The sequence below is a fragment of the Pelodiscus sinensis genome, chromosome 13 (genome assembly GCF_049634645.1).
Source record: "Pelodiscus sinensis isolate JC-2024 chromosome 13, ASM4963464v1, whole genome shotgun sequence".
Lineage (NCBI taxonomy): Eukaryota > Metazoa > Chordata > Testudines > Trionychidae > Pelodiscus > Pelodiscus sinensis.
The window spans coordinates 43464863-43478889 of record NC_134723.1 but is presented as its reverse complement, the minus strand read 5'-3'; the positions used below and the strand labels follow the sequence as shown (position 1 = coordinate 43478889).

Sequence of the window (14027 nt, the reverse complement as noted above, 5' to 3'; positions counted from 1 at the left end):
GAAGATATTTATGACAGCTGCCTCTTCCAGGCTGGGCAGAGTCTGTTGTGATGACATTTGCAGCACTGTATTAGCAGGTCAGATGGCAGTAGGGCTAAGTCATGACTTCATTAGACCCACCCCACCCACTCCTGCAATGAGGAGTAAAGGTAGTCCGAATTAAGGGCTTTAGTTCGAACTACCTACCCCATGCCGCGTGTAGCCACGAGCACGGAGTCCGAACTACCGGGCTTTTAAAAATGGCAGCACCCGGGAACATGCAAATAAAGCCCGGGATATTTTAATCCCGGGCTTCATTTGCAAGTTTGAATGACCACATTAGCCACCCTAGTTCGAACTAGGGTGGCTAGTGTAGACATACCCATGTGTCTTGTGTGTGCCCAAGTTACACCTCATTTAAAAACTGCTGCTTACAAAATTCAGATGTCAAAATGTATGTGTGTTGCAGCAGACTGGTACTGAAAAAAATGTTTACTTTTGCATTTTCACCATACACTCATAAAATGAATCAATTAAATATAAGCATCATCCTTATATTTCAGTGTATAGAGCAGTATCAACAAGTCATTGTATGAAATTGTACCAGTTGAACCTCTCTAGTCCAGCCCACTCTACTCTGGCAACACCCGTGGTCCAGCATGACTGTAGTTCGCCGGGTGTACACTTGTCACGGGTGTGGCCAAGTTTCCCGCAGTCCCATAAAGTTTGTTTACAGCCACCAGTCCTGGCTCTCAGTGTTCCGTGCTGTTCTTTTGTTCTAATTTAGCCCTAACTTGTCTTCTAAGCAGTAAGCAGTGGCAGCGTTGGTAATGCTGCTATATAATATTGACTTCCTGTGGATCGGCAAATTCTTTGGTTCAGCACAGGTCAGGTACTGAGGGCGCCAGACTAGAGAGGTTCAAGTTATAGTTTGTACTGCCTTAGCTAGTGCTTTTTACATATCTGCGTGTAACACTAGGCAAATATCTAGATGAGTCGATGTACCCTCTGGAAAAGGAGGGGGAAAGATACAGAAAAAAACCCACCCCATGATGGGCAGTAAGGTAATTTCTCTTTTCATTATGACTGAGTCATTTTCATGAATGAGGCTTTATTGACCTTGCATGAGTTCTGCATCCTAATGGGGCCTCTGGATGCCACATTAGGGTGTACAAATTGGCACTGATGTGTGCAAAATGGGCTTCTAGTTACCTATGTGCTGCTCTGATCATCTGAAGACCCTGTTATGTGCTTCTGCATGATCAATGCACCTCTAGAGTCTCCAACTTCTTCCGCCCATTACACTAACTACTTGGCGTCTGTCTTGAGGGTTTCTCAAAGGACTCCACTACAAGCACGAAGTGTCCATTTTTAAATCAGACTGATGTTTGTTCACCACAGGGGATGAGTCTCAAGAGGTGCTAAATACCTGCGTACACGTTCCCACTGGAATGAGAGAGAGCTGTCAGCACACAGCCCTCTCTGGGATATGACCCAGGAAATGTCCGATATGAAATATGGGACAGAGGCGAATGTTTGCTGACCATAGCAAAAGCGCAGAAGTCCTTTCTTTGCACAGGATCATCCTGTTTATTCAGTATTAATGAGCATGCATGACTCAGCAGAAATTGCCTACCTAAATCTTTGATTAACTGATACCTTTTAAATGCAACCTTGTAAACTTAAAGAGCAAAGAGACAACCTACTTAACAAAACATTTGGCACAGTATGAAGTTTGGTTTTGTGTTTTTGTAGAATTTCAGGCAAAGAGGGTGACTCTTAGACTGCAAGACTGACCTCTAGTGTAAAACGTCTGCCATAGTTCACTGTCATAAAAAAATAATCTAGGGATCTTCTTCAGCATCTGCAGGCGCTGTTTGCATAGGCTGCCTGAGTTCCTGCAGCTAATTCTCCCAGCAACCTGAAAGCTCCTACTCTTCATATGGGCTCCAAAATACTAGTGTGTTCCTGGAATGTCCTTGGAAGGAACTTGGAGCACATTGACGAGATAGCAGCTTGTTTTTCGTGAATGAAGGTCGATGGTGCCCCTGGCATGTGTGGTGTGGAGAAAATGCAAGTAGATGCTCCCATATTGCCTTGTCCAGTATCTCCTTCTGAAAGAAAGGAATGAGGTTCTCTACCCCGCTGTTCAGTTCAGCCCACTTGGCCAGGTGAAGAGTCTGCTCTTTAGTTAATTCCAGACATTTTTAAAGTTCATTATAATAGTGCAAAGTTTTGGTCAGTAACCGGCGAGAAACATGACGATCTGCTGGAGTCTCGTGGGCAGTATCTAGAAGGCTGTGAGTGAGATGGACTAAAAATGTCTTTAGCACTGGGTGTGCAAGAGGCGGCTAGCGGGCTAGATCCGGCCCACGGCCGCCAGCGCCCTTACTACAGAGCAGCTACAGCCGCTTTAAACAGCAGGCTGAGAATTGCTCTGCAAGCTGGGCAGGGAGGAGAAAACTATGCCTGCTGTCTCCATCCTCTAGCAAAATCCCCACGCTCCCATTGGCCAGTTTCCGGCCAATAGGAGCTGAGAAATTTGGCTGATGACAGGGACAGTGAATGAAGCCTCCTTACCCCCTCCCTGTGCTGGAGCAGAGCCACATGAAGCAGCAGCCCCCTTTCTCTCCCTCCTCCCCTCTCCCCGTCAGGCAGGGATCCTGTCTCAAATTTGTGCAGAGCTGCTGGCTGGGAGCTGCCTAGGTAAGTGCCTCCCAGCCAGAGCCTGCCTCTGGCACCCCACCCCGTCTCCCCCCAACTTCCTGCCCCAGACCACCACCCAAACCCTCTGTTTCCCCTCTCCCCATCTCCTCCAGGTAACAACTCCCTCTGAGATCCTGCACCCCCTCCTATAACCCTCCCCCAGGACAGAATATTCTCCTGCACCCATAACCCCAACTGGACACTGCACCCCAAACCCCTGACCCAGATCATAACCCCCTCTCACCCAAGCTCCCTTCTACACCCCACCCGCTGTCCCAGACCCCATGGCCCCTCCACAGAAGTGCGGCCCTTGACCACTTACCAAAATCTTGGAGTGCCCCCCTCCCATTAAATATTATTGCCCATCTCTGCTTTAGCAGATAACGAGGGGCAGGATGAAAGTAATGGATGTACAGTACTCAGGGGAATGTCGATGGAATGTCTGCACATGCAAATCACATGTCAAACAAAGGAAGCAGTCGTGTTGCAGGGTCTTGCAATAAAGTAAGAAAGCATGTCACTACAGTCTCCCGTTTGAGGGAGGAATGTAAAAAAGCTAGGAAAGAGGTCATCAGACATGATACAAGGGTAAGATAAGAGGAGAGACTGTGGCCACTAAAATAATCTAGGGATCTTCTTCAGCATCTGCAGGCGCTGTTTGCATAGGCTGCCTGAGTTCCTGCAGCTAATTCTCCCAGCAACCTGAAAGCTCCTACTCTTCATATGGTCTCCAAAATATTAGTGTGGAAAGAGGGAAGCTGAGGAATGTGATGAATAACTTTAAAACAAAGGGAGAGCACGGCTTGGTAGGCCAAGGAGTGATAGCCTGAAGCTAACGATGGAAAATGTTAAAATAGAGATAAGGGGGGAATTAATTCCAGTTCTGTCCTGCTGGAGCTGGTCAAGACCCCTCACTTCAAGGACAGTGGGAGTGAGGCTGTGTCCACACTCAGGGGTTCTTTCGAAAAAAGTACCCTTTTTTCGAAAGAACTTCCCCTGCATCCAGACTCAAGCCGCGTTCTTTCGAAATTATTTCGAAAGAACGCGGCTTTTCTTTCGATGGCGGTAAACCTCGTTTCACGAGGAAGAACGCCTTCCTTCGAAAGTTCCTCTTTCGAAGGAAGGCGTTCTTCAATGTAAAGAGGCCGTCTTCGAAAGAGAGCATCCAGACTCGCTGGGTGCTCTCTTTCGAAAAAGCGGATTTCCTCTATCGAAAGATCCGCCTGCTGTCTAGACGCGATCTTTCGAAAGAGGCTCTTTCGAAAGATGCTTTCGAAAGAGCCTCTTTCGAAAGAAGCCTGCAGTCTAGACACAGCCTGAAAGTGAGAGAGGAAGTGGTCCTGAAAAATTGCAAGAGTCTGACTCGGTGGCTACAGCGTTCCTGGCTGGCCATACAGTCTGTGGTTCTTTAATAATCACAAGCGATGCGGTCTGTAATTGTCCATCGGATCCCCCAGCTCAGTCTTAGGTGGTGCCTCTGGGATGTCCCATGATGCTCTGGCAAGAAACTGGAAAGCCTCTGAATTATGGGTGCTCTCTGTCCCTCTCCCTGTTGGCTGAGAACTCTCGAGGTCACAAAATGCAGATGTCTCGCCAACATCTGAGAAGACGGATGTGGATCCCTTTGTCAGCTGTTGGCCCGGCTGCATCTTTCCCAAGAAATATAGCACCTTTCTACGGAGCCAGGCTTCTGAGCTGTTGCCAAATGTGAACCAGTTAAAACCTAACCAATGATAAGGACGGCCTGGAATGAGAGAGTGATCCTGCAGAGATGCCCACATCGTCCCTTCTTCATGACCATGATAGCCATGACTGAGGCAAACGAGGGGGAAAAAACCCATGGCCAAAAGGCATTAGTCAGTAGTGTTACTGCCCACAAGCATCTGCAGCCGCAAACCCAGAAAACGAACCGTGCACAATGAACTCACTACCGCTTGCCACAAGAAGGATTTTCTTGCCAAGGAGGTATCCTGTACTGCATTTGGCAGGCCATCTTCCTCAGTCTTTGGATTTGGCACCTTAACCCGGTTGAAAGTGTGTGCCACCTTCCGAGAGGGCAGAATGCCGTGAAAGCAGATGAGAATTATCTCAGATCTGCCATCACGTTGGTCTAGCAGGGTGCGATTCTGGTCCAAGAATGCTGCTATAGCAGGCATGAATTTCTGCCCAGATTAAAGAAAGAGTCTCTCACCCTCCAGCCAAGTACTGACCTGACTAGTTCTACCTCATTTCTTATGGCGTGGATGGCGTGTTTAGTGTGTAAGGAGAAAGTGTTTCATGAGGAAGAGGGGGATGGAAGAACAATGATAAAATCTGTGTAGTCTAAGCAATTCTAGTGAGGATGCACCTGTAGATCTTATAAAACATGGTTTCCCTGCCACACTGAGTTTCCTGCAAATGAGGTGCAGGTGCAGAGACCGGATTATGATCTTCTGCAAATATTGGGCTGATCCAGATCTCAGAGTAACATTTTAACACTTCAGCTTCCTTGGGTAATTGTTTCATTGAGTACTAGGCAACCGTCAAAATCAGATTACCAGCAAAGGGAGACTCTCTCCTGCCCAAACACCAATTTTTAAAACCAGCCTGATTTATTTAGAAAACAGTTCCCCAGGGATAGTACAAGTGCCCGGCCTCCTCAGAAATTCTTACTTTCTGTTTGTGTATATTCTACACAAACATCAAGTGCGCCATCCGCCTACATTTTCAAACAGAGGTGCCAATATTTAGGGACCTAAATCCACCCACTGGCACCAAAGAAATACAGCTTTTGTTATCCAGAAACACTGAGCATCCTCATCTCTACGTGTGGCCTTTCTGGGGGTGGGAGTCTAGTCTCTTTTCTCTACTACCCCTTTACTCTAATCTTCTTAAGTACATGAGACAGGATTATTTAGCTAGCAGGGGAAGGCAGACCTCTCTCACTTTAAATACAAGCCAGAGTGAGTGACACAAACAGAGCACTTTTCATCCAAGCTCCCTTCTACACTGTCCCAGAGCCCATGGCCCCACCACAGAAGTGCAGCCCTTGACCACTCAAAGGGTCTGAAAGGACTTGATTAACAATAATTGATTAAGCCTCTTGACACCTTTATGAGGCAGGTGTTATCTCTAAAAGGGCGTTGGATACATGGAAGCACAAAAGGGCTGTGTCTTGCTGTAACGTCCCACCTGCATCTGGCTGAGCGCCTTCTTCGGCAACTCAGCCCTCCAGCCAAGTCACGCAGGGCCGGCCCACAACATTTTGGCACCTGAGGCGGGGAGCTCAAATGACGCCCCCAAGCCCCCTTTTCTCCTGCCTGCCTGTTATGTCTCTTGTGCCCTCTTTCCTCCAGCACAGCACTCCCCCATCTCTGTGCATCTGGAGCAGAGAGAATACATAGGCACCAGCAGCAGATACAATTTTCTACACTCTGGGTCCTAGCCGCCTCAGTTCGCCTCATGGTAAGGCCAGCCCTGAAGTCACACCCCTGTGTGAAACACTAACCCTTTGTGGGGTACACTTTTACCAAGGGCCTATCTCAGTGCCCTCTGCTAGTGTCCCTCTTTGTCTGTTTCCCTCAGTCTTTTCTCCACTCAGGTAAAGAGTGGTGCCCCCAAGTCTTCCCGTCCTGGAGACAGTTCCCTCTCCCTCACCTCATGGTAGTGATGGTGATAGTGGTTCTGCTGCTGCTGCTCCATCAACCAGCCAGTCACCTCTGTTCTTCTTTCCGTCTGACCTGCTGCTCTGATTTTCAGCTCCCTTTGTAGGCTTTCTTGGTCCCTGATTGGCTGGTTGCTCCACAGCCACTCTACCCTCCTGGAGGACTGGTCTATGGCCCTTTTCTGGCAAGAGGTTGCAGGGCTGGTCCACCGAGTCACAAGGACCTAGAAGGCAACAGGGACATAGCCACCAGATGACATAACTATTTGGGGTGAGAAATCAGAATGGGTTAATGAGATTCGAGACAAGAAGTTGTGGTGATGTCATTTTTACCTTTTATTCCTCTGGTTGTCACGATACAGTAGTGATGAAGTCACAGAACAAGTACAGTCTTGTGCATACTTAAGAAGTCTGTTTGGATCCAATGATTCATCAAGGATGATGCTTAACGATGTGCTTTAGCGACATTCTGCTGCATCTGATGGAATGCTGGACCGATACAAAAGTTACGTGAGATACCAAAGTGAAAATGCTCACACTTTTATTCAGTGAGCTGGAAGCAGCTGCATTAAATGCAAGAGACATCAGAAGGCTGGGGGCAGTAGTGATGAAAGTCTTTCCAAAGACGGCCTGTGTAAAGTGGAATAGTACGACCCATGAAGCCAGTAGAAGGGGAGTAGGGTGTGGAATCAGGGTCCGGGATTGGTGATAATCAAAAAGATAACGATGGGGGGGGGGAGGGATATTGCAGAGGACAGATGCTAGGATGCCAAAGAACACAGTGCAAACACAAGCAAACTTAGTCTGCCCTAGAGGCTGATCCCCGCCTGGATGGCAGGACATACGTGTGAGGACATGACCAAGCTTGGCTTAGTGGGAGGAATAAGTCACGGAGAAGGAATGGTGACACAATATTGCTCCCTGGGTCTGTGAGGATGCTGTGGGACGAGGAGAAGGGGATGTCACTCTGCTGAAAACTCTCTGGCACGTGTTCTGTGTTGTGGTTGGTTGACACTGACTGCCTCTGGTTGTGGTAAAAGGAGAAATTGGAGTCAGTGGCACGGGAATGATTTCTGAAGTGGGGGTGCAGAACACAGCTGTCCATCCCCACCCCCGGCTGAGGCAGGGAGCAAAGCTCCCGCACAGGGCAGGAGCCAGCTGCAGAGGCTGCTGGGATAAAGGGCTCAAACTGAGACCCCAATAGGCAGGGCCAGCAGCAAAGCCCTGTGTGGGGGACTCGAACCAGGATCCCAATACATGGGGCTGGAAGCAGAGCCCCTGGCACGCAGGGCACAGCCATGGTGTGGGACCAGCAGCAGAACCGTTGGCACATGGAGACCCTGGGAGCTAGGCTGGGAGCCGGGGGTGCTGCAGCACCTCCAGCGCCCCTAGTTCCCATGCCTATGACAATAGTTAAGCTATTGTGAACAATGTCAGGTATGGTGCATGCGGCACAATGAATGTCCAAGGATGGGGAAATCCCAGGTTTCCTCCTTTTGAGTGTCTGAGCCAAGGCTAAAGATCTCGAGGGGCCTCATGAGTATTAGCAGGCTTTGGAGCAGGCAATTTGGGAAGAGAAATTCAAGTCCTATCCATGGAAGGAAAAAGATCGCAGTAGCAGGGTGTCTCTCCCTTACGGACTGGAGAGCTGAGGCTAGCCAATCCTGGCTACCGACCAAGCCCCCTGTTGCAAAGATCAAGGGGATTGCTCCAGACCGAGCAGGGGGCGGCTGCAATGAAGGAGGGGTTGTCCAGGGATTAGACACTGCTAAGGATGAGCGAGTTTGAGCAGAGAGTAGTAGAAATCAGACCAGAGACCTTGCCAGGTGGGGCATGCCAAAGCAGGAAAGGTCCCAGGTAGGAAGAAGAGAAATCTTTTGTATGGACACCTGGATGGATTAGAAAACTTCATTTTGAATGTTGGTTAATTTAATAAAGCAGACCCCCAAGGGAAGATGGGAGTGGACAAAAGTGGTTGGGATGGTTTGGGTTGTATTAGTTTAGTGGACAGTCCAGGAGGGGAAACTGAGGCAAGCTGCCAGTACCATGAGTGTAGGGAGTACATGAGACGCATCTCACCTGGTTATAGTCACTACGGGTGTGTCTACACTGCACCATTATTTTGAGTTAACTAGCATTATTTCCAAATAATGCGAGCATCTACACAGCCATTCTGTTATTTCAAAATAATTTTGAAATAATGGACAGCTTATTCCGAGATCTGCAAACCTATGAGGAATAACGCCTATTCCAAAATAGCTATTTCAAAATAAGGCGTGTGTAGACGCTCCACTGCTGCTATTTCGAAATAGCCCCACACCAGGGCCATTCTAAGTTATTCCTCCCCAGCACCTCCTGGGGCTCTAAATCAAGATAGCATGTCTATGTTAGGGACAGTGTAGACGTGCTATTTCAAAATAAGCTATTTCGGAATAACTATTCTGGCATAGCTTATTTTGAAATAAGTGTGCAGTGTAAACGTACCCTAGAAGAATTAAACCAGGAAGGACTATGTGAGTGCTCTTATGGGTGCAAATAGCCCCCGGTATAAATTGATGGAAAATAAGCCACCTGCCAGTGGAGAAATTGATATGCCAGTGAGCATCAGACGAGTCTTGTATTCTATATGCAGCTTTTGTTTTTGTGTGGCAGTCTCCAAGGCATTCATTTAGCCATGATATTTCAATTTTTAAAGGATCAAACCCTATTTTAAGCATCATTTGTTTGCGGCTCGGAGGGTGTAATACTCAAGATGAGATGAGAGACAGAATATTCCATTTACATTCACACTGTGCCAGACCTACAATAAGCCCATTCAAAATCACACAGAGTGATATTCCCTTTCTCTGTCCTGAGCCAGTACTCCCTGTGGAATCACTGGGGTTTTGCCTCTAGGATGGGTTTCGGGATTTGACTGTTTTCAGTTAGAATTCTTTTTTTTTATTGAAATTCAAGGAGAACTGTTAAAAAGCACTACAGAATTCATATTTATTTATGATGAAAATAGTTGTATGAAAATGTACAATAAGATTTAGCTGTCGAAAACTCAGTTGGGAGTTTTCAACAAGCAATGTCTGTCTGACAGAGTAGGGGAAGAAAGCGAATATAGAGCCTTCTGCTTGAAAGCAGAGGCTTTAATGTAACCCCAAGGTGACCTCAGCTAAAAAAAGGAGAATTAATAATGTCTACCAGTCTCTTCTATACTTTACTCTTTGTTACTTAAAACACTCGATTAAATGTAGACTTCATCAGAAATCTCTCTCATCGTTCCCCAAGTTTTAACCAAAATATTTAATTAAAAAAGGGAAATGTCATTGGATTTAAATGGAACGCACTGACAATCGAGACAATTGTAAAATCTCGCAAATTCTTTGGAACTTTGATTTTTAATTAAACGATGTGTGAGCATTTTAAATGAAAAATAGATAAGAGGTTCACTCTTTTGTGTAATACCTAATGTGAATAACGATATGCAAATCTCTGGGTGTTGGGCATTGATATAGATGAGTCACGCAATCCATATATTATATATTAATAAGTTCTCCAGCTGGCCAAGAATTTCAGTTCAGTAAGCAACTGCTATGATTGGCTGCCTTACAGCCAAATCCTACTCCCATGCTGGTGCAATGAGAAGCGTTAGAGGCGGAGCCAACCACATCCCCTGATTCATGGATTCTGCCAGCAATGGTAGGATTTCTCCAGATGAGCAGAGGGTGCTACAAAACATTCTTTGCTTCTCATCTGGAAGATGCCAATGGAACAGGCTTCATCTGTAGCCAGTTTTATCTCAGCACGAGATGGAGGAATGGTGAGAACTTGTCCCCTTAGTAAGATTTGCATCTGCGTATAAAGTCTTATTTTAACACCGCCACCTTCTTAATGGCTTCTTTTCTGGCCTAGGAATATGTCTGCACTGTAGGGAGGTGTAATTACAGTGTATGTCAACATATTTAGGCCAGGTCTATACTAAAGGGAAAGGTTGAATCAAGATATTCAACTCTAGCTATGTCAATTATGTAGCTGGAGCTGACATACCTTGATTTGAGTTTCCCCGCAGTCCCCACAGCAAGGGGCCAATGGGAGCCAATGTTCTTCTTGACTTCCCTTACTCCTTGAAGGAGCAGGCGTACCAGCTGCCTACAGGGTTGCTCTCTGAGTTTGATGTAGTGGGTCTAGTAAAGACCCACTAAATCAAACTCCAGAAGATCAATCCCAGCAGTGTTGATCTTCCCCAGAGTGAAGACATGGCCTTAGGAACTAGAACTAACTAGATTAACGCTAACTTGAGTAGTAAAGCAGTGATGCCATAGGACAAGCAGCCTCTTCAATATCCAAGTAGGGTCCTGCATGGGCAGAGCTACTTTACTTTACTGCTACTGCATCATATCTCCCAACTGCAGTGGAGCTAGACCCTAGCCCTGCAATGCTCTAATAGGCCATCAGTGCAGTCTGGGTGCTATAAGACCTATAGAGACCAAGCACAATAAAAGTGAAATGGCGTCCTGTGGTCCAAGGCTCTGTGAAAAAGTGCTCTGGGTTGTTGCATAGACTTTTCTGTAGATGTGGGGAATAGGAGGACTCCGTGTATCGATGTTTGCAGAACGTGTTTCACCCCAGGCATATTTGTATTTATATCCTTTGTGACAGTGCTTTGAAAAGACAAGTTGTTCCATCAAATAAAGTCTCTTACACATTCCTCTGACGCATCTGCTACTGGTCACTGTAGGAGGCAGGATATTAGATTAGATGGATCACTGGATTGATCTGCCGTGGTCAGTCTTATATTCCTAGTTGAATACAAACGACAGAGGCTGTTTTCTTCTCCTCACCAAACTTTCACATTAACAAGATCAGTTTATTTTTCAATTTTGTCAGCATGGCAAAGCTGGGAACTACAGCCATAACTTGCAAATTCAGAATGCATCAATCTGTCAAGATGAAGAATGCCAGCCCCATGTACATACATTAACTATGTTTCACAAGCCGAAATACTATACCGACAGCAATTTATTTAATCTTTCCCATGTTGTTAAATGAATCACTTTGTGCTTATAGAAATCACACATCTCTTCAGAATATTGGTGTTTCTTTCATTTGTTTCTGTGAGAATCTGTTAGATTAGTGAGCAAGAAACATCCAGTAGGAACATGTTCCGGCAATACTGTAAAGGGCAAAGACTGTCATTTTTGATAGACCACATCTAGCCTTTTCCTTTTTTCACATTGCTCCAATTGTCTTTTTCCATTAAAGTCAAACTTAGATTGAACACCCCCATGCCAGGAATCACTAAAATATTTTTACATTGATGTGCATCCTGACTGCTGGGCAAACAGCACAATAAGAACTTAAACCTGACATCTATAGAAATTGCAAAATGTAGTTAGCTGGAGGACTAATTCACACTCAGATCAGTGAAGGACATTGCAGGCTGGATCTCTCTAGTCCAGCGCTCTCTAACCTGGCAACATCCGTGGTCCAGCATGATTTTAGTTTGCCAGGTGTCCACTTATCATGGGTGTGGCCAAGTTTCCCAAGGCCCCATATGATTTGTTTACAGCCACCAGTCCTGGCTCTGTGTTCTGTGCTGTGATTTAGCTCTCATTTATCTCTAAATGTCTTCTAAGAGCCCAGTATGCAGTGGAAATGTGGATAATGCTGCTAGAAAATATTAACCTTTCTTGGTTCAGCAAATTGTCTGGTTCATCCCCGGTCAGGTTCCCAGGGTGCTGGACTAGAAAGGTCCAACCTGTAGTCAGCATCTCACAGAATTGGTTCCTAAGTGAGAATGCAAATTAGCCTAAGTATTTCATATAATCTTTTCCTATATTGTCTTGGAGTGAGTGAGGCTGAGCAATTCTACATTTGGATGCATATTGTTGTTGATTGGTCGATCCTTTGTCTCTTTGTTAGGCCATTAATCAGGGGGATGTGAATAAATGTAGATATATAATCTATACATCAAACTATCAGTATGTAATGTAAATAGATAGCATTATGTTCTCTAAGTAACTAAAGATAGTAAACATACTAACAATAAATAATGACGATTTTCATGAAACCTCATTTCGCGTGCTTTCATAACACTCATTCTGTTTCCCTTTCCATTTTTTTCCTCTCATTGTTTTCTGGGGAAACAATCTTTTTCTCAGATCAGAGCTGCAACTTTTCTTTCCCTCACTGTACCCTAGATTTTGAAAAAATAACAAGGAGTCCTGGGGCACCTTAAAGACTAAGGCTATGGCTAGACTGCAAGCCTCTTTCGAAAGAGGCTTTTTCGAAAGATACTTTCGAAAAAGCCTCTTTCGAAAAAGAGCAGCTAGACTACAACCAGTACTTTTGAAAAAAGCAAGCTGCTTTTTTGAACAAGAGCACCCAGGCAGTCTGGATGCTCTCTTTCGAAAAAGCACAGTTTGCATTACATAATGCCTTTTTTCGAAAGAGCACTTTCGAAAAAAGGCATTATTCCTCATAAAACGAGGTTTTCCACGGTCAACAAAACCGCCGCGTTCTTTCGATTTACTGTCGACAAAACGTAGTGGCAGTCTGGACGCAGGTAAAGATTTTTCCAAAAAAGGCCACTTTTTTCGAAAAATCCCTGTAGTCTAGACACACCCTATCAGATTTATTTGGGCATAAGCTATTAGGGAGATATACCTCTGTGATTGCCACTCCATGCCGCTGACAAAGTGGTTTTTACCCACGAAAGCTTATGCCCAAATAAATCTGCTAGTCTTTAAGGTGCCCCAGGACTCCTTGTTGTTTTTACAGATACAGACTAACATGCCTTTCCCTCTACATTTTCAAAGTGACTAGTGATTTTTGGGAGCCCAACTTGAAACAATTTAAAGGGTCCTGACTGTCAAAGGCTGAATATTTAGCATTTTATGGAACTCCAACTCAGGCTGAGTTGTCCATTCTGTTTCAATGTAAAAATCATCAACTGCTAGCATGACTGGCACAGACAGTTCTTCTCAATAAAATGTAGTCCATTTACTGCCTCCTGGTCTTGATCCAATGCCAGGTCCAAGTCTTTTTTCATTGATGTCAGCTCGAGCTCCAGTTGTTTATCTTCTTTCTTTGGAGCTAGAGACATAAGAGGCTCTTCAGCAACACCCGCCAGCCGTGCTGGGGTGACATATGCACACAGGAAAAAATCCAACCACTATCTTTGCCTATTCAGGGAACAGGCAAGATTCCTCCAGATCCACTGGTAGTTGCTGCTGCTGCTTCAGCTACAACTGGCAGGCAAGCAACTATCTGGCCTGGCAACCCAAACACCAAATGAACCTTTTGACTATCTAGCACAGTATCCCTTTTCCAAAAAAAAATTATAAGTACCCCCAGTACTGACAGTTTTCAGACACACATTTTTTTTCTACCATTGCAACACATTTGTTTAACAACTTAATCGTAGCTGGGCAGGCAATTAAATTTTTGGGTGTAAAAAGTACAAAAATAATAAAGCACTGTAAAACTTTAAACAAAAATTCAGTTTTCTCCAAATTTCAGTTGTGTTGACGTACCTCCCCAGATTTCTCTTGAGTACCCCTAAGGATACTCATACCACTGGTTGAGAAACACTGGTCTAGTATAGCTAAAGTCATGTCTCAACACATACTTATCCAGAAGCTGATACCTTGGAGAGAAAAGAGGGACAACAGAGTATCTGTTTTTCATTTGATTAAAAAAAAATTGAGAG

General features: G+C 45.3%; 1 protein-coding gene across 1 annotated transcript in view; it reads left to right on the top strand.

The window, feature by feature from the left end:
• Window positions 1-14027, top strand: part of IL1RAPL2 (interleukin 1 receptor accessory protein like 2) — a 672443-nt gene that overhangs the window by 616077 nt on the left and 42339 nt on the right. The gene's annotated exons all lie outside the window — the stretch shown is intronic.